We start from the raw sequence: 19755 nt of genomic DNA on the forward strand, positions 1-19755 counted from the left end.
AAGGAAATGGAACAGATTACTACCCTGGACATTGAAGATCTTCTAGTTCCAACCGCCCTGCCATGGGCAGGGACACCTTTCACCAGACAACGTTGCTCAGAGTTCCATCCAGCCTGGTCTGGAGCACTTGCAGGGACAGGACATCCACTACTTCTCTAGGCAACCTATTCCAGTGCTTTGCCCGCACATAAAGAATTTCTTCCTAATATCTAATCTAAACCTGCCTTTCTTCAGTTTAAAGCCAGTCCTGATTGTCTTGTCACTGCATTCCCTGTTTGAAAGTCCCTCTACCAGTTCTCTGGTAGGCCCCCTTCAGGTACTGGAAGGTGCTATAAGGTGTCCCCAGAGCTTTCTCTTCTCTAAGCTAAACAATCCCAACTCTCTTGTCCTGTTCTCACAGCAGAGGTGCTCCATTCCTCTGATCACCTCTGTGTCCCTCCTCTGAACTTGCTCCAGCTATTCATTAGAATGGGCCCCACAGATGAGCACAGCGTTCCAGGTAGAGTGCTCATAGCCTCATGAGAGTGGCAGAGCAGAATCACCTCACTGGTGTACTGCTGGCCATGCTGCTTTTGATGCAGCTCAGGATGTAGCTGTTTTTTTCAGCTGCAAGTGCACATTGTCAGCCCATGCTGGGCTTCTTGTCCATAAATGTCCCCAAGTCCTTCTTGTCAGGGTTGTTCTCTATCCATTCTCCACCCAGCCTCTACTTGCATTCGGGATTGCCCTGACCCAGGTGCAGGGCCTTGCACTTGTCTTTGTTGAACTTCATGAGTTTCACACAGGCCTAGCTGTCAAGCATGTCCAGATTCCTCCCTTCTAGGTGTGGAACAGACTTAATAGCTTGATGTTAGCAGCAAATTTTCAAGTGAATTTCCACTCTGAAATCCCCTCTGGAATCACCTCTGCAGAAACAATACTGTCCTTTTCAGGACTTGTTTTACAAGCACACTCTATTTCTAATACATAGTCTTCTGAACCCTGAGGAAGCAGTGGTGCAAGCAGAGGAGTCACTTACAGTACTGTCAGTGCAGGGGTTAGCTGAACTTCCTCCTGCCAGGCTGCTACCATACCGCTGAAGTGTGAGGGATGGAGAGCTGGGCCTGGCCACAAGGCTCAGGAGAGACCTGGCTTCTGCTGAGCAGGCAACAAACCAGAGTAGATTTGAATACTGGGACTGGCAAAAGGAGATCTGTGTCTGAGCATGACTTCACACAGCCCAGCCTTCTGAGGTTGTAAAAGTCTGTCTCGTGCCCCTGCTCAGAAGGCACAGTGCATATGTAAACCCATAATTCTTATTTCCATTTTCACCATGGAGAGGAGAACTATATTTTGAAGTAAAATCAACAGAGATTATTTTACTAATTCTGTACCATGTTTTAGATATGTATGTGTGGTTCCCACTACCTTTATCTTATCCCACTATCTTATCTTCCCACCAAAAACAAAACAAAACAAAACAAAAAAAGTAAAAATGAAAAATTATACTTACAGCAGCCTTTGGAAAAAAAAACAACAATAAAAAAAAAAGAAAAAAATTTAAAAAAATAAAAAAAGGAAAGCTAGAAGAAATTATCTCTGAATACTTTATAACAAGAGAAGGGTGCTTTGCATCTATTCCAACAGCATCCACCGGTCCTACAGTGACTACCAGTATCATTCTCATTTTCAATGAAGGATTTTATTCTGAAACAAATATTAATAAAAATATTTTGAACAAGATGTGCAACTAGCAATGTAAATAACTAATAAATTACTGCTAGTGGTTAGCAAATAATCTGTGTCACTATTTCCTGTATCAAGTGAGGGTTTCCTTTCAAAGCAAAGAATGTGTGTTGAGATAAGTAAAGCGCTTTCTGTGCTTTGACCACAGCAGAGCTACACAGAAACACATACTTATAGCCTGCCCAGGTACAGAAAGAGCATTACTGTCTAAATTATAGAAGCAGATTTTGGAAATTAAACTGGGGCATTTCTTGGGAGTTAAAAATAATAATTAAATAAATAAATAGTTTCACTAAGCCCCAAGTGAAAAATTTACATTTTTAACTCAGGGCCATATACATCTATAATATGCTTCTCTAGCGTAAATTGGTGCCCTGTTCTGTGATTTCAATGCAGAAGTCTCAGTCTTTCTGCCTAGCACTGCAGTTATTTTTGCACACATTCAGTTACTCCAGTAGAACCTAAGTAGGCTGGGCATGCTGATTACATGTGGCTCGTTTGGGCAAGTTAAGAGTAATAAATCAAACAATTTCTCAAAGTATGAGATTTCTAGGACACCTGCATGGTGTAAAAATGCCACCAGCTTTACTTCCAATTGTTCCTCCACAGTTGCTGGACCCTGGAAAACCCTTTAGAAGCAGCATAGCAGTTAGTATCAATCTGAACAATATTCCTGCTGCATTCGGAAGACATTCAAAGCTGGAGAAGTTTACTTTGCACTTTAAATCATGCCCAAAGTTAACAGTTCAGTTAAAAAGACAAAGGTGGGTAAGTCACATTGAATCTACCAGGGAAAAACCTCAAACTACTAAAAAGGTTGTCTTCCCCAGCAACTCTACTAAGTACTTCATGGTTATGGCCCATTGTAAGGAATCATTTGATGTTCTGTTACCTAATGCTGTCCTTCCATCCACTTTGTAGTGTATTTCTCATCTTTAAAAAAGCAGGATCTCTGCTAACAGCAAAATGAGTTGCAAGAAATCCCAAGAATTTGTGCAGAGCTCTGTCTTTGGCATAATTTTTACACTGTTGTTTTTCAAACAAGACTAGAAATAATTTAAGATCTTCACATTAGTGAAACTCCTCCCTTTACTAGAATAATTTTGGTCTTTAATTAAGCAGACTAGGTTTGACTTTCAAAGCTTAAAATAGTTATCTGCCTTTTACAGTTTAGTTTCTCTGTTTTAAGGTGGTACACATGCTCTGTTCATATAGTAACTGCAAGACAGCTCTATTATTGGTAGTGCAGTGGTTATGGAGGACATTAAAGATTATGAAGTAATGGGTTAAAGGCTGCAACAATCAAGAGGAAGCCAAAAAAAAAAAAAAAAAAAAAAAAAAAAAAAAAAAAAAAGAAATACTGGCACCACCCATAGGGAAGCAAAAGCTTGGAGATATTACTGAGTATTACAGATATTCCCCAAGGAAGATGTGAATGCTGACTTTTATTGCACAAAGAAAGGAGTGATTAGGAAAGAGAGAAAGAGAGATATGCTTGATGTTTGGACCAGGTCTTATATTTGTCAACTTGTAAAAGACATGTGACAGCACATGAATGACTGGATGTGGCACCCAGTGCCACGGCTGAGTTGACAAGGTGGTGATTAATCAAAGGTTGGACTTGATAATATCAGAAGTCTTTTCCAACCTAAATGATTCTGTGATTCTGTGAACTCTTCTTTTCAATTCACAGTTAATTAGATCTGCTAATTGGAAACCAGTAGATCATATATGTGTGCATTGGAAAAGCAAACATTTTGTCCGATTTACCTCACTGAAATTATTCCAGAGCAACAGTTCCCACACTGTGGTTACACTGTAACCACAATGTAATCACTGGTTACACACAATGTAACCAGTCTGGTTCTGTGGATACCCCACTCCAGCCGAGAACTGTAGAACAGCCATCCTTGATTCACTGCCGAAATGATGCTAACACCAAGAAGAAAGACAAATGATGCCAGCAGGGCCAGCTTCCTTGGGACTGCCACTAAAGGAACCACTGAAAAGGACAGTGATGCTGGAGTGCAGTTCCACCTCCTTCGCCCAGCAGAGAGAGGTGCAGCCGGGTAAGCTGTTAAATCACCCCTATCAGCTGTTGTATTCCATACTTAGGGCAAAAGAAAATTGGGAATTACAGAATGGCAAGTTCCAAATCAGGTAGCAGAAAGACTCCAGAATGTGCTGGCACATGGAACAGCTAGTGCCTGCCAAGCAACAGCTCCTAAACACAGCTGAAAATGGTAACTACATGTGATGTGTACTTGGCTTACACCAATTTCACAGCAACATCTCTCTTGCTGTAATTCTATGAGAGCGCAATTATTATTTTTCATATCTTACTGAAATTTGCAGAATCCAGCTGTGACAAGCAGGCATTTTTTTTTTAATGGAAAAAAATACTTTTAAGGACATATTGCGGTGTGCAACTAGCCTTCGGTAATCCCTTCTGTTAGCTTCTCTGTTCTCCTCCAGGTGGGGAAAGTGCTTGTACCATGAATCCAGAACAGCTCTGATACCAGAGTACCGTATACTGGTACCAGAGTATACGGTATGTAATCCCCACTGAATTGTGCCTGCTTGTGTCTATCAAAGACTGGTTGGTTGGTTGGTTGGTTGGTTGGTTGGTTGGTTGGTTGGTTTGCTGGTGTGGTAAATCAACCAATAACTTGTTCAATCCCACCTACCTTTCATGGATTAACCTGTACATGCCTGCTTTTTGCTTTTAAATGTTTATACTCTGCTTACAATGTCCTTGCTCCCACAAATATTAATATCTTGGAAAACTCCAAGACAAACTCCAGATGTGCTCTGGAGGCAATGATTTGGCCAAAGGAGCAAGAGGAGCTTTCTTAAGCTAGCAAGACCTCAAAACCAGAGCAGAGAAAGACACGCCAGCCCCCTCTGCCCTGAGCAGTGGAGGAAGCAGTGGAGCCCTGAGTCACAAGCAGCTCCAACTCAGAGTGGGTGGCAGTAAGAGTGACAGTGGCCCCCACACGTACAAAAGCCACCCCCAGGGAGTGCAAGCAACCAGAGCACGGTGCGGCAGCTCACAAGGAAGGGTGCACAGGGTGGATGCTAAGGGCTGCCAGCTCAGACACTTAGCTCAGCTGGTGGTCATCACGCTCACTGAAGAAGCTTGGTTTCCACTCGGCCAAAAGACACAACCTCTTTGTGCACCAAAAAGGACAAGGTGGCCCAGATGGAGCTCCCACAGAAACATGGAGCTGTCCAGGTCTCAGGTTGCAGGAAGTGCCAGAGCCTGACACTGCTCTTAGAGGGCAGCAGAGAAAACAGTTGTGTGAGATGTGATCATGTGAACAATCTGTTCAGCCTGGTGGCAGAGCTGGAAGAAGAAGGAGAAAGGCTGGGAAGTGATGGAGAATCTGAGAAGGAGATAATCTGGTAGAACTGTACTCTTCTTGGACAAACACATCTGCCATCCACATCACAAGAAGCAATGGATCCTCTGTCCTCTCACCACCAGGCAGAAGGAGTGGACATCAGAGATAGAGGGGAATTGAAATGAGGTTGTGCTTGGGATGGCAGCAAATACTCTCCTCCCCAGGTGCCCTTATACAATAGGTGTGGGACTCTGGAATTCAAGGACCAGGGAAAAGAGAATGTGTGTATGAATGTCCATCCAAGTTGGAGGGGTTTCCAGGGCAGAGCAACCAACCCCATCCATCATAATCACCTTAAATTAAGGGAAGGAAAAAAAAAAAAAAAAAAAAGGTTGTCACTGGTGAGGACAGGAGAGGTCTCCTGAGAGGAACAGAGGGCCTGTTGTGCTGACTGGACCCAACCTTTAGGGAAGTGTGCTGCCTCCCTGGGGCCACATCACCAAAAAACTTCCCAGCCTGGTACTGGTAGAGCCCACTGATTATTACTGATTATTACCTGCTACTGGTTTTCCAGGTGGGCAGCTACAGAGTCACAACAAGAAGCTGGCAGACAATCAGTCATAGAACCATATAAAGGTTTGAAAGGGACCTGAAAGATCCTCTCTTTCCAACAATCCTGGAATGGAATGCCATTTATTAGATCAGTCCCCCATCAAACCTGGCCTTGAAAACTTCCTGAGGTGGGGCATCCACAGGTTCTCTGGGCAACTGAGAAATATATCAGCAACAAAAGGAGAACCAAGGAAAATCTCCATTCTTAGTTGTTCGTGGGGGAAACAGTGAAAAAGGATAAGGAGAAGGATGAGGTACTTAATGCCTTCTTTGCCTCAGTCTTTAATCACAAGACCAGCTGTCCTCAAGGTACCCAGATCCCTGAATCTGGAAGACAGAGACAGGGAGCAGAATAAATCCCCATAATCCAGGAGGGAACTGTCAGTAACATGTTATGCCACTAAGACCTGCATAAATGCCTGGGGCCAGATGGGATACACTTGAGGCAGATAGTGGAAGAGGTTAACCAAGTTAGTTTCTATCATTTACAAGGAATTCTAGTTAGCCAGAGACATTACAGGTGACCAGAAGCTGGCAAATGTGACACCCATCTCCAAGGAGATTTGTAAAAGCATCAGAGCCAGATGTCACTACCAGGGAAAGTCACAGAATAGCTGATCCTGAGTGCCATGACACAGTGTGTGCAGAACAGCCAGGGCTCAGCCCCAGCCAGCAGGGCTTTGTGAAATGCAGGTCCTGACTGACTAACCTGGTCTCCTTCTGTTGACAGGGTGACTTGCATTGTAGATTAGGGAGAGCCTGTGGATGTAGTCTGCATGGACATTACTAAAGCCTTTGACACTGTCTCCCACAGCATTATCCTTGAGAAACTGGCAGCTGATGGCTTGGGCACTGCACTGTTCATGATTTAAAAACATCGTGGATGGCTGGGCCTGGAGTGGTGGTGAGTGTAGTTATATCCAGCTGGTGTTCAGTTACCAGAAGTGGTTCAGTTACCTGGTGTTCCCCAGGGTCAGTACTGGTGCCAGTCCTATTTAATATCTTTATCAGTGATCTGAACAAGGGGATCAAGTGCACTCTCAGGCAGTTTGCAGGTGACACCAAGCTGGGTGGAAGTGCTGATCTGCTGGAGAGCAGGAAGGCTCTGCAGAGGGATCTGGGCAGGCTGGATCATGGGCTGAGGCCAATGGTGTGAGTCTGATGAGGAGCAGTTGAGGGAGCTGGAGGTGTTTCACCTGAGAAAAAGGAGGCTCAGGGGAAAACTCATTGCTCTCTACAACTCTGCGAATGGAGGCTATAGTCAGGTCGGGGTTGGTCTCTTCTCCCAAGCACCCAGTGGTAGGACAAGAGAAAATGGCCTTAAGTTGTGCCAGGAGAAGTTTAGATAATATAGGGAAAAAATCATAGAAAGCATGGTAAAACATTGGAACAGGCTGCCAAGGAAAATGGTGAAGTCACCATCTCTGAAAGAGTTTAAAAAATGTGTGGATGGGCCACTTGGGGAAGTGGTTTAGTGGTGAACATGATGGTGGTTCTGGGTTGATGTTTGAACTTGATCTTAGAGATCCTTTTCAACCTTAATGATTCAAATAATTCTATGACTCTATCTACAGCCAGTAGATACAACATCTACAAGTAAGGAAACTAGGAGGCATAGCAAGTCTTACATTTTCTCTCATATTTCTCCTTCAGCTGTAGTGACAGCACTGATTTCTCTTTCTGCAAGTGTCTAATTGAGTGACTGCAGCAATGTGAGAAGCACTCTCACTTTCTCTTTTTTTAATCTACAGTCAAAGCATGCATGTGTGGGAGTATATCATGCAAGTATGGCTTCACAAGGACTGACAAATTCTTAAAACACTTTCCTCTGATTGCATTCCTGGAATGACCCTGGTGCAAATGATGAATATTTGGACAATTTTATGCCAGCTCATTAGTTCTTGTAACTGAGACTGAGGAAAGGGGAAGAGCATTTAATTTTAAAAAGGCTGTGTGGAACTTTCAGGGAGACCAGGAGAAGACAGGGTAATGTTACTAAGCCATTTAATTCTGAGTTACTCAGTAACTCAAAAAAGATGGGTCTGTATCTTTCATTATGTATTCTGCTTTGTAATAGAGGGCCATATCCTAATGAATCCCAAAGATCTACCAGTATAAAAGGTCCATCACCTGTATCATAGAATCACAGAATGGTTATTGAAGTTGTAAGGAACCTCTTTAGGTCATCTTGTCCAACCTCCCTGACAATCAGGGGCCCTGTTACTGGCTGCCCAGGATGATGTCCAGGTGGCTGTTGAAGACCTCCAAGGATGGTGACCCCACCAGCTCTCTGAGCAACATGTACCATTATTCTGTCACCCTCAAAGTATCAAAAATTTTCCTGATGTTTCCTGCCTCCTAACCCTGTGGAGCCCTCACACAATGTTTGTAGCTGCAATAGCCAGGCTGCTGTTTAGAAATGTATCTGGAAAAGGCTTGGAGGGCTATGACTGGAGGATGACAAGAGCTATTTGGTTGCAGAGGTAACAGCAAGACGGTCCAGCAAGGTCAGGGCTGTCAGCATGGACTCTGTCCAGGGGACCCTGCTTCACACGTCTTCAGGACAGGAGGCCCAGCAGATGTTTGAGGCACAGACAGCTCTGGCCTGGTGGCTGGGAGAGAGAGGGGAGGAAACTGGAAAGCATTCCCTGCAGTAGCCTATGCTTTGGTTTTGAAACAAATGCTATCCAAAATCTTCTGCAACTTTATTCAAATTCCTCTCACGACTGCAGGTCATAGCAGTTGTCAGGTTCATCTGCTGAGCTGGCTGCACTCTACCCTGTGGTCTGCTGGACAGAGACACTGGGATACCATGGAGCTGCTTGGCACCTCCCTGAATACCCCTTCTCCCAGTGGTGGGTTCACTGCAGGAGCCAGGGCCTTTGGCACAGGGTGTAGTGCTGCTGCAGGGTTCTGCTGCCCACCTGCTCCCTGGCCACAGCCTTTTTATGGCAGGAGGCCAGGTTGACCACGGGCTCCGTGCAGCTGTTGACTGCCTTTATAGTGTCCAGGATGTGGCTGAAAGGCTGCCTGCAGGGCGGTCACAGCTGTCATGGCAGATCACGATGGGAGGCAGTGGAAGCAGAAGGTGCGGAAGCATCTGTCAACAAGGGCTGCACTTCTGATGTAGCTCAGGCAGCTGGAGCTCAGCTCCAGTGAGCCCTACCCACTGGTGTTGGCTGCTGCAGCAGAGGTGCTCAGCTCCTGGTTGTTCTCAGCACACAAAACCATGTCCTGCCAAGAAGGATGTTTAGAGATTTCTTGGCACTAAAAATGGAAAAGCAAAGACCCAGAAAAAGGTGGGAGAGGAGAGTCAAAAGCTTCACAAATAGTTTGCTTGAAGGATGAAAAGTGGCAGCAGAAGCAGCCCTGAGGGACAGCCAGCCCCAAGGACTGCCCTCCCCCCTCCCTATCCTTCTCAGCTCTTTCATAGCTCAAGACCCCTCCACCCACTCTGTTCCTCTACCAAAAGCAACACAACTTGAGCAAGCAAAGGGTACTGAAGGAGGCATCCAGGGAAGGCAGAGGAAGGCTGGAAGTCTCCAGTGGCACCTGTGTTTGGCTCTCAGTGGCCATGGGATGGAGGTTCGCTGGCTCGCTGTCCCGCTTGTGGCCGCAGGGCAGACACGCGAGTGGCCGCCCCCGAGTCTCTGCCGAGACTGTCGCGGGTGGCGGTGATTGCTGCGGCGTGGGTAGCACTGCAGAGGCACAGAGCACGAGAAAACCGAGGCAAAGGAATAAAGGAAGGACACTTGTCTGAATCTCCAAATATTCAATGTCAAAGTCAGGGCAGAGCAAGTGACAAACCTGAACCTCAAGGGGCTACTTTTGAAGGGTAGGGGGAACACGGGGAGGACACAACTTTTGACCAATAGGAGGGCATTAGGGGAGGGGTGCAGGGTAAGGGCTCCCCAGTAGAAGCCAACACAGGGAGGGAGCAAACCTGACAACCCAATTCTGCTTTGAGGAAGGGATGAAAGACAGGGAACACTCCAGAACCAAAGGAGTGTGCTATCTTTGACAGACAGGGGTAAGACAAGGGAACAAGAGAGGTATACAGGTGGATTGACATGTGGATTGACATACATTTTGGCAGGGAAAACTGTGCTAAACAACTCAGGACTGACCCATTAGGGAAGCCAAATGGTGTACATAGAATGAACCACTACAAACTTATAACAAGGAATATTAAAGCATACTACAGAAGAACAAACTGTAAAATAGCAGACTACCACAGGCACCCACTCCAGTGGCCTTAGCCAGCCAAGGCTTGGCACAGAGGTGTTCCCGGTGGAGGTCTGCAGTCCTGCGAGCCCACCAGGACTCACAGGTCCCCTACTGTGTAGCTGCTTTCCAGTCAGCCAGTTCTGTACATACAATGGTGCTTATTCCTCCCCCAGGGCAGGACTTCACAATTCCCCTCACTGAAGTTGATGTTTCTTTCACCCCAGTTCTCCAGATTGTCAAGGTCCCTCTGGCCAGCAGCCTTACTTCTAGTATATCAACCACTCCTCCCAGTTGTGTGTCATTGGCAAACTTGCTGAAAGTACAGTCTACATCATCATCCTTAATAAATTAATCATTCATTAATAAAGATGTTGAACAACGTTGGACCCAGTATTGAATTCTTGGGGTGCACCAAGTGTTACTGGCTTCCAAGTAGACCTTATACCATTGATCACCATGCTGAATCCACCTGCCCATGCTTGTAACAAAAGTATCCTTTGTAACTCCTTCAAAAATTATTTTAAGCTGCCGCAGTAAAATTAGCACTATATAATGGAAACTTTGCATGTAATCACATCTCAGTGGGATGTTTGAGCTTCACCATGACATTCTGGTGAGGCAGATCCCCAAGATTTTGTGGAGGTCTGATGCCCACATAGATACTGCTTAGCAACCAAGAGCTTCTTTAGGGGAAAGCAAATCCTTTGCAGCCTGAGAGCTGGTTGCTCTGACTTCCATCCAGGAAGGAGGAGGAGAGCTGAAACTGAAACTGGAAAGTGAGTGGCTCAAGGCTCATTCATCTCCAAGAAGATACCAATGGCTTTGTACCTCACCCCATTATCTATGTTGCTATCTGAACCAAGCACAGCTCAGAGCCAACCACTGCCTTGCAGACTTCCCTGGTGCTCTGAGGACATAAGAAATGCTCACTTCTTTCCTTACAAAAATTTTTGCTTAAAGGTCTGCTACCAGACTCCTGCTGTCAGAACCTAGACTGTTCTGAAAGTCTGTCCAAAATTTATTAATTTCCTCTGCTAAGGTAGCATTAGCCTAGCCTTGAGGAACACTGGCTATGAACCTAGCAGGGAGCTGGGGCAAGCTGAGGCTCAGTACTTGCTTGTCACCATGAGGATCTTTTCCTTCACCTATAAAATTACCACAGGAGACCTGTTCCAAAGGGTCCAGTGTCTGCTGATTTTTCAGAGCTCTAGAAATGGCTTTGCAAAGGGACAGATGAAGAAAAGGAGAAATTGCTGAGGCAGTCCAGGAGTAACAGTTATTTTCTGGTGAGTGATGGGCACATCCAGAGATGTCTGACACAGTCCTGTCTGACACAGATTATGCTGCAGCTGCAGACCACTGGCAAAGAGATGCTTGTCCTGGGTTATTAACACTGCATAAAGTTGGACTCCTGTTGGTACCCTGAACTTCTTCTGGAGGATAGAAAACATGTCCTCTTTCCCTCTCCCTGTTATTGTAGCTTTCCCAGCCATGGGAACAACACACTGTATACAAAGAGGAGACAAAATGGAAAAAATATGCTGTGTTTCAGGTGTCCCCTGTGTTAAAAGTTGATTCCAAATCTTTGATAGCACCTTTGCTAACTTATCTCATGCTTCTCATTTTTTCAGTCATTTTTATTGTCCTTTAATAAGTCCATTCTGATGTGGATTTACATTGCTCTGCATCTTCTTATGGTCATTTCTGTAAATATTAAGAGGTTGCCTTGGAATTCCTTCTCTAAATATTAAGGCAGTCTTAACCAGCATCTTACATCATCTGTGGCAATATTTTGGAGCTATTTTTAGGGTCACAGTCTTTAAGGATGTTGTGCAGACTTCACAATCACTTTCACAATCAGGGAAGTTCTCATGTCCAATAAAATTTTAAATTCTATAAGCTCTCTGAAAAGCAATCTGGTACTTGATGTTCCTTGTGGCTCAAGATTTTTTCCTTGTGTCAAATGTAAATGTTCCTTGCTATGCTATAAGCAAGTGACATGCAGAAAAATCTATTTCTTTCCATTTTTGTAGATACTTATTTACATCATTGTGTCTGTACAATATCAACTTTGCATAAATCCAATTTGTAATCTATTTTCTCACAAGTTATCTTTCCACACCTCTGAACAGCAGCTTTTCATTTTCTCTATGCTTCCCAGCTGCTGTACTGTTTTTGTAGTTTGGTTTTTTCCTGACATCTACTGACTAATACAAGAAATAGAGACCAACTATTACCAAGTCAAGAAGAGTATTTGCCCAAAATTCTTACTTATGTTTATGTACTCACATAAAATGCACTCCCTTTTGTATAATACAGCTTATGATACAGTGAAATCTACAGACCCATTCCTGAATTACTGCTGCCATCCATTACTGTTCCCATCCTATACATATATATCCTATATATTCTTACCTAAGGGGTTTTTCTCTTTTTCTTCAGGTGGGGTAGGGTTATTCTGGGCTCCGCTTCTGTCTTCCAACACTCTTACATCACTGTGACTGTCCCTGGGCTCTGTTGTTGTTCCTGGAACAGCATTCATATCATTATTGTAGTTACTCTGAAATAGCAGTGGAGTCACAACTCCTTCTTTCATCCGGGTATTTTGAAGATGAGAAACGTGTGTTTTCCAATTAAAACATTTATATATAATATATTTTTTTTCAAGAATAAACTAAGTTTCTGGTCACCTATTTTCCATAACAGGGCAATATGTGGCAAGAAGAAATGAGCTGCTCCGAAAGTTTTTGTCAGGACCCAAGACTGGGTGCATTTTTGCCACCCAGTTTTCTCTGCGTTTCTTCATCAGGGAAGGAATTTGAAGGATCTCAACCTATGGTGTTATTGATGTCTTACAGCTCTTGAGAAGTTCAGTTTATTTTACACACTTATGGCCTTCAGCTGGGACAGTTGTGCTGCATTTGTCTTTAGAGAGAGAAAAAGTTATTTGTAAGAGAAAATGGCAACTTTTGTTTTCCTTTTCAATAGGTTGTATGAAGAACAGGATAGTAGTACAAATATATTGTTCAGCTGAAACTATACAATTTTGGAAAAACAATTTTGTCAGAAGTGAATGAAATTACAAGAGAAATATCCTGTCAGTGGTATTGAAAGGGAAATCTATGTCAGTTCACTGGCAGTTCATCCACCTTTATGCTTTCATAGCAGTGCTCCATATAGATGGGGGAGAGGGAAAGATAATTTTCCAGCTCATATATGACTTTGCTATTTCTAAACCAGCCTGATTCTTCACATAAAATTAAAAAAGCCTTATGGACGGAAGCCACTGATGCCTAACAGCTGGGATTAGCCAAAAAATGATGTTCTAGACACATCCTATTTCCTTCATCTGTGCCACAGATGGCATTGCCAATGATGTCACTCTTCTGTATGTGGCACCCAGGGTGTCTACCTGTGCTAGTCATGGCTCAATATTTTTGGTGGAGCAAAAGTGGTAGTGAGGTCCTCTGTGTGTCACAGTGATGGGCACTTGCACTAGCAGTTTACATCATTCTTTGACAGGTAAGAATACTGATCATTAGCTGTCCTGAAAAATATGTAGAATAGGATATGCTAGAAGAGACACTGTGTTCCAGAAGGAAAAATATGCATAGGAGACCCTGGTAGTCTCATCCTCTTTTCTGTTAGTCATAGACTGAAAGATCTGAGGGGTAAATCTGTAACCAGATCCACTGAGCTGAGGACAGTAATTATGAACTGGGGGCCAGGACTTGCATCTGTTAAGTGAGTTTCTAATAGGTTTTGGTTGGTTCCAGCTGCTGTTATCTGAAAGATATTCTGAGTAAATTGTACTGTTTAAGTATTTTGGTGTATGGTAATGTTTTTGAATATGTTCCAGGAACAGTGGCAAAAAATATCCTTACTCTGATAATGAGTAAAGTTGTTATCTTCTACAGAGGCCAACTTCCCAATATCATTGAAATGCCAGGCAGTCTGAGTCAGTCTTGATCATCAATTTGTGGAAAAAAATTCACTCCTTTTCTGAAAAATAGCATGAGAGAGGCATGACCTCCCAATTACTCTGCCATTCCTTAGAAGTGGAGAACTTGGTGTGAAGCACAGCACAATTTCCTGACGCTCGGGATGGGCCATGTGACAGACAACTCTTCTATGCCCCAATGCTTCAGGTACAGGAAAAGATATTTTAGACTCCATGGTGCTAAGTGTCCTTTCCCCTCTGCACAGCTAAAGCCTATTTTTGTTTTCTGCCCTTCTTCCTTCCCAGGCATGGTAATCACCGCCAGTGGATTTCTGATTTACTTCTCCATTTGACTTTTCTCTTATGCCACTTTTCATTAAATACTTCAGAAAATCCAGGCCAGGCTCTGTGCTGGCAGAAGTTGAGCCCTTATTAAGAGATGGTGGATTCATATTTGCACAGCCTAGTCTGGAACTTTAGCCCCAGTAACATGTTATACAAAGTAGTTGCTTCTTATTTGGCTTGTCCTATGGCTACACACACATCCCTGCCTCCCACCTGGGACAGTGGGTCTGGGACAGTGGGCCTTGGGAGACCTCCATGTGAGATTTTGCAAAGCTTCACATCACACTGCCCCTGCTGTGGCTGCAGAGAACCAAAGCCGAATGAGCACCAAAGGATTCGGGTCCAAAGGTGTATCCTTAAACACTAAGTGTATCCAGTCTCCCTAACTGGCCACATAACTCCTTACTTCAACATACTCCCTGTCTTAATACCAAATATATCTCTAGAATTAGAACTAACAAGAATACTAAGGAAACAGAAGAGGGAGATAAAGTGATTTAAAATTCTAAGACTGAAAACATTTTTCTCTTATGAATTTGATATGAAGAACAGATGGTCCTCTTAAAAAAAAAAAAAAAGCCCAAAAACCCCCAAACAGACAAACAAAAAATCCCCAAAACCCAACAAACAAACAAACAAAATTCTCAAACAAACAAAACAAAAACCAACCAACCAACCAACCAACCAAAACCCAAAACCTGTTCAGGCAGAAGAAAGGAGCCTAGAATGAGTCTCCCACCACTGCACTGGGACTATGACCAACCAAAAGGCTAATGCAATTGATTGTTCTGTAGAATGGAAATGCCCATCCTGTCTGCAGAAAAAACAGCTCTGCGTTTTTTTAATTCATAGTTGCTTCTTTTAATTTTGTTTCTCAGTAACCAGTGTACAACAGAATCAGATTATGTGATACATTGTCAGTGGGAACCCTTAGCTGGTCTTCTTAGGATGCATTTTCATTACTAATCTATATGTGCAAGAGCTAGACAATCTTGCTATAATGATGTTTGAAAATGATATATAATAATGATATATATAATGATGATTGTTGTTGTGAAGATGAAGAAGAAAATAGTAAGACCTCTTATTTTCTTTATCCTAAAATACACTGTTTCCATCCATCAAGACATTTGCTTAGTAGGTCAATGTGTGTCTAAGAAGCTGAATTTTCTTCTCCAGAAACTACTCTGAAAAGCTCAGTTTTTATTAGCTGAAACCACTGCCCCCAAAATGTAAACCCTACTAAAACAGGTATTGCTCGTAAGAAATTATTTTTCTGCTTCAAAAACCCTAGTATTTCTCTTTACTGACATCTGATGACGAACAACTGGTAGCTGAAGGACCGGCTAAACTTTTCTTAAGTCAGTGCATTACTTGCCTTGGTTGCCACCACAAAATCTGTCACAAATCCAGACCATCTTGTCTTCTTTTCCTTCTGTAGTCACAGCTCTCTTAAGCTGCTTTCTATTCATATGGAAATAATTTTGCAAGTGGAAGTCAAGCAAGTGGTTCTCCTGTGGTAAATTTTTATTTAAAACAATTGTGTTATTAGCCATTTATGCTGCCTTGGCCTCCCACCATTCTTCTGTGGCAGGCCTGTGATGCCGTTTTTAAAAAGAGGTTTACTTCTTAAAACTAACATAAAAGGTCAATTTCAAATTGAACTAGTTAAAACTTATTGTTTGCCAGGTGCCAAACGGATAGTATTTTGAGGTAAACAAGCATTTGGAGCCTTCACCTCTCAAATCAAAGGATGATTCCTCAAATTAAATGCTTTTTATTACAGCTTTGTTATAATGTTTTGTACCCTTCCTTCAATTTGTTTAATTTGGCAGGACTGTAATTACAGGCCAGACATGGACACGTGTTCATCTGAGGCAAAGAACAGTGAGTGAAGCAGAAGAATCTAGCTGAATTTTCAAGAAGCATTTTTCAAGGATGAACATCCTGTTCTTTAAGCCTAAATACTCAAGGAAATGACAAGGCTCGTCTTTTTCTAATTGCTTCTGTTCTCCTTTAAAATTACTGCAATCAGTAATTTTACAGGGGAACAAAACAGAATTCATTCCAATCACATCACAAAAAAGGGTAAGACCTCACTAGAGGGGCATCAGGCAAATTCAGACTGCAGTTGTTACAGAAATAAACACTGAGAATCTTATCCTCTTTTCTCCTCTGCAGAATTGATGCTCTTGTATCACCTTTATGCCATTGTAAGACTTTACTAGACTAACTTCTGGTTTATTCCCCTTGTCAACAGTGGAGGGTATATTCCCTCATGTTCATGCATCCAGTGTTGTGGGAACAGCAGGCCATACAACAAACTTAATCAATGGAAAAATATTAAGAAGCATCTGACTAACAAGAGTGTTTCTCCAGAGGCAGGGGAAACTTCTTTGCCGAAGAACTGCTTCGGCATATTCTGCAGTTTTCATCCTTTGGCTGTTCCAAGTATGTGTCTGTAAAGGGTCTTTGTGCTTGAAGTGAAGTACTCAAATGAATTACTATCACAAAAAGTTTCTGTATGCTATAAGAGTTCCCACCCTGTATATGTATATGTTGCTCTTACTGCTTTCTGATACCTCAGCATGAGGAAAGACCATTTTTGTAATTGGAGTTGAGTAAAAATAACACTTGAATGTGAAAGATATTTACCAGGTTTTAGAACATTTTGATTTCTGGAAACAGACCACCTGCTGCGTAGGACCCATAAGTCTCCTAGCTAATAATTTTCTCTCACTTGGACTAATTTTAGCTATTGCCACTTGAAACTTTTAATGGTTTCAGCCACCTACTGCCTTAACGTAACTTTTACAGCCCCTCTCTAGAGCTCTGCCTGTTCATATATCTGAAGATTATAAATAGTTTTATTTGGAAAATGGTCATTGGAGATGGAGGTGGAGAGACAGGAATCATCTGAGAGTAAATAGATTGTTAATTCCCTTCTGAGCACTGAGCTGCTGATTCATTCCAAATCAATTCCCACACAGCCTAGGCTGAGTCAGCCCAGAGGGTGTTGAATAGTCAAGAGCAAAGACAATTCAGAGGATAATGGTTCTGAAAAGTCCAAAACAGAAAAGTGATTCAGAATGGGAAACTAAAAGAAGAAAAATACATAGTGGAGACAGGGAAAAAAAAGAAAAAGAAAAAAAAAGGGAAAAAAAAAAAAAAAAGACAAGTAACCCCTATGCTGCCACCTCTGTGTGGGAAATTAAGGTGATTAGGGTGCTTAGAGAAGAAAAAGGTAAAGGAATGGATGGAAGTGGTGAAAAGTCATTAAAAACAAAAAATAGTATAGGAATGAAATCATCAGAAAGAGCCCAAAAAGATGGGTGTAGGCAGAGAATGGACTTGAAGTAGGAACACACTTCCAGGTATTACATAATCAGCCTAGGCACTGATTTCCCATCCATGTAAGTAAGCACATGAAAGCTTGCATCTATAAATGTCATACCATACACATCCATGGGGAGGAAATAGAAGAAGATTGACCCTACAGTCAAGGACTTTCTATTCTTTATAGATAAAGAGCATGAGATGGAAAAATAATAAGATTCATACCTCAGAGATATATGAACATATTGGGAAGCACATTGATCCTGATTAAAGTCAGGCTTCTCCCTCAGAGACTGCTGTCAGTTAAGTGAAGAGAGTGAAGCTGAACTGGATGCTCTGAATCAACCTGTGAGACATTTCCACAGCCTTTGATTGCTCTAACACTTTAAAAAGTTCTCTAAGCCTCCTCAGTCCTCATACTGCAGTTCTTTTAAATCTGAAGGTCAGTGCTGCAGCCTGCTTGGGCTCAGGACAGAGACTTGGCACACTGGAGAGTGTTTTGTGCAGGAGCCTTCTTCTGCACTTTGTTCACATGAAAAGCAAGCTGCTGCCATGGTGCTGTGCCTCCCACAGCAATAAGCTCCCTGCTTACATTCGGCCCTGCTGAATATGCGTTATGTCACAGTAATATAGGCTCTGATTTCCTTCTTCTTAAAGCTTCTTATTTTAAAATAGTGTGTATATATTTAACCTGAGCTAGTTTAAGGAGGCCATAGAGAAGGCTGATCAATAACAAGACAGGAGATTGTTAGAAAGATACTGTATTGCCTTGCATCTGGCAAATTAAAGCACAGTAATGGTTAAGATTTAGGCAAAAATTACTGGTATTAATCCCAAAGCTTGAGGACAAACACTTTAAGTCATGTACCTGGGTACATCAGCACTGCTCTGTACAGAACTATAGGGATGATGCAAGACACACTTGACTGGAATGCCTAAGTTAAGAGTGTGTTTGCCCAGTAAAAGATGTGGTGTGAGTGGAGAGAGATGGCACCTGAGGTGATGATTCAGCCAACTTGACCTCTACAGGTTCAAAGAGCACTTAAATAGCCAGCATTACCAGCTCAGACAGTTAATTAAAGAAAGGGATAAGCCCAAATCTACATTCCCAATTCAGACACTAAGTTAGGTGGTCAAGTGAGGCTGTGCAAGTTCCTACAAGAGTGTATTGATTATTTATATGCAGAAACAAGCCCCACATAACCGTGATGGGAATGTTTGCATGAAAATTAACCCCATCTAATTCCTCAAGGGAATTAGCATCAAGCATTGCATTCCTCAAGCATTGTATCTAAGGCTGCTGTGGACTGCTCTGACACCCAAACAGTTAGCAGAACAGATGAAAAATAAAATTAACAGTTCTCGTATATTGTTCATAATGCCACACTCTTCCGCCAAAGAAAGAGACATGTATGATCATAGTTTATGATCTGGTAAGCTCTTGAAGTTGTTGAAATAAATTTGTTTTGCTTTAATTTGTTATGTATTCACATAGAGAAGGAAAACTCTAGAAAGCACTCTTCACACCGAGCAAATACCATTGAGTTTTGAGATGCTCCCTGGCTCCTGGTGTGGCTGAAAAGTAACTTCCAGTCTCAGACCAGCTCCAGAGAAATTAATATCGCCATGAAATGGAAGTAGTTCTTATATCTGTGAGGCATTGATAGGCCTCCAAAGAGAGGCCTATCTTTGTCTGACTGCTGTCTGACTATTGTGACTGTTGACTGGGAAAAATTACCATGTGATGGCTACAGCAGGCTGTGCTAGTGTGACAGAAAAGAAAACTTGTGAACAGTCATACTGCCTATGTCAGGACTAACCAGGCTACAGACCCTGAGCTCCACTGGGCCAGCTGGAGAGCACCTGGCTCAGCCTGTGTTGACCTCTCCATAGGCAGTACTCAGTCATGCTTGTATTCCTCGTGGGCTGGAGGCCAGAGACCTCTGTGAAAAACATCTGCTTACCACCAATTCAGACAGAGCTCTTTGTCAAGTGCTGTCTTCATGCATCACTGTGCTACAGGCTCAAGGCATTCCTTGCTCAGCTCACTCTGACACATGTATGGCTCCGAGCCACACAGAGGTGCAAGGAGTTCCAAGCTGATGTGAGTCCTGGGCACTTCTCTCCCACCATTGCATGGTGTACTTTTCTTTGCTTCCTAACACCCTGCTTTAGGGTTTGCCACAGTTTTCTTTGCTGCTCTTCCCACAAGGTTGTTCTGGATTG

The sequence above is a fragment of the Vidua macroura genome, chromosome Z, assembly GCF_024509145.1.
Source record: "Vidua macroura isolate BioBank_ID:100142 chromosome Z, ASM2450914v1, whole genome shotgun sequence".
In the NCBI taxonomy this organism is placed as follows: Eukaryota; Metazoa; Chordata; class Aves; order Passeriformes; family Viduidae; genus Vidua; species Vidua macroura.